The sequence below is a fragment of the Aptenodytes patagonicus genome, chromosome 1, assembly GCF_965638725.1.
Source record: "Aptenodytes patagonicus chromosome 1, bAptPat1.pri.cur, whole genome shotgun sequence".
Taxonomy (NCBI): domain Eukaryota; kingdom Metazoa; phylum Chordata; class Aves; order Sphenisciformes; family Spheniscidae; genus Aptenodytes; species Aptenodytes patagonicus.
In genome coordinates, this window is record NC_134949.1 from 151046888 (window position 1) to 151048995 (window position 2108).

The following is a 2108-nucleotide window of genomic DNA, read 5'->3' on the forward strand; positions in this document are numbered from 1 at the left end:
GTTTTGGTTCACTGTGTTGCTCCGCAAACAGCACAGTTGAGGGTGTGGTGTGAGGGGAAATGGACTTGTACAGGGCAGCCGGGAAGCAGGAAACCTTTCAGACGGCGCTGTCATTAAAGCCCATGTTTCATGGTACTCAGCTTGTCACCAGGCAGCTGTTAAGATCTGGAATCGCTCTCGCTGCAAAAATGTCTTTTTCTTTTTTCTGACGGGGTGCTGAAATGCATGGCTGCCACGCTCCTCACGCCACAAAGGGCACAGGTGACACAGGCATGCTCCTGTCATGCTGCAAAGCCTGGAACTTCCCCTCTGAACAGCGATCGACGTAATAGCACAGGTATGCTTAAATATATAGGAGTTAAGTGATAACCACAGTTACATTGTATAAAGAACACTTGAAGCCTTAATATCTAATAATTTTGTTTAAATGCCATTCACAGTATCCCAACTATTAATTAATACTGTACATACCATTGCAGTGTCTACTGACTGTGTAGACCTTTAGTTAACATCTAGGACAACAAATTATGGCTCAAAACATTGTTTGGCTACGTCAACTAAAGAGTAAAAAGACTGCTGCTAATCTGCAGTAGGAAACATACAATGTCAGAGGAGACGTAGGAACACCAGTAAAGCTTTATAGACTTCTCCTTTGAATGTTTAGTAAGTTAAGGCTTTATAAGAAAGGCCCTGGAGCAGAGCTCCTCTGAGCTCATGTTCATGCTGAGCATCCTGCCCACAGGTGCACTGAGGCCATCACTTCCTTGCAGTTCTGCATCTGAATCCTAAGGTAAGATTTAGCTTACCCAGGTAAAAACATACTAGTGTTTCTTAATACACTACAATTTATAAGAATTTCAATGTTATTTTATTATTGTTAGGATTATGAAATTATACTAACTACTATGTTTTTACATAATTCTTCACAGTATGTTGGTACATTCAATATATTTTAACTTAAAAAAGGACATTTCTGAGGCCTTCTTTCTACCGCTCCTAGTGATCCATTGGCTGCTCCTTTTGTTGTGCCAATATAAATGTTTTAATGGAGAAGAGGAATAAAAAATTTTGGTGGGGTGGATTACAGTCCAGTATTTGTTGATGAGATCAAGCAAGACAAAGCCCAATGAAGGATATGACAACTGCAGCAAAGCAGGGACTGTTACAGAAATCAGTCAATAACAACATTTCCCACCAATTTGGTTAGTTTCTTTCTAGAAGAAAGCTCACAGCCAGGCTGTTATCCTTGCAGCCCTATAAAACCATACGGAAGGACAAAAGCATTTTAAGCTGCTCAGCAAATGTTTGACATGGAACTAGGACAAAACTGGTTTCTTACTCCACTCCCGACGTGCACGCTCATGTCCTGTGTACCGAATATCCACTAATGGAGGTTTACCCAGCTGTGCAAAGGCAGAGGTTCAGTCAGGGACGAGGACACCCAGCTGCCTCAGAAGAGCTGGGTGGCAGCCAGGCCTGTTGGTGTAGGGTGGTCTCAGCAAGATGCTGAAATGCGGTCCCTTAAATGATACGTACCAAATAAGTACGACTGAAAAGGGTCACAGGGTGGCTGGTGTGACGTGGAGCACATAGCCCTTGAGAAAACCTCTGAGGGATGGAGTGTCCTACCCTAACTAACCGACTTCTGATCCTCCTATCAAGACAGGTATTGCATTTTGGTTTGCTGAAACTAACTCTGCAACGCAGAGCCAGCCCCAGGCCCTTATTTGGATGGCTACTAATAGCCGATTACTCATCCCGGGTGATCATGCCTTTATGGAGGCGTTTCCGAAGACAAATGACATTTCCGTGACAGGAAGATGCTGCAGAAGCGGGGCTGGAGGGCCAGTGCCACCCCAGGCGGCGCAGGCCCCCGGCCCGGCCCCTCAAGCCCCCTCCCGCCACCGAGCAGGGAGGCGACCGGCAGCGCCCACCTTTACTGCAGTTCCCGCCACGCGCATGCGCACGCGCCCTCCCCCGCCTCCCTCCCCTCGAAATCCCGGAGGGGGGGCGGGGGGGGGAGAAGGCTCTCGCGAGAAGTCATAGGGAAGTCTCGCGAGAAGTGCTGACCGCCCGCGGCGGCGGTGGCGGGAGGCTCTGTGGCGCCT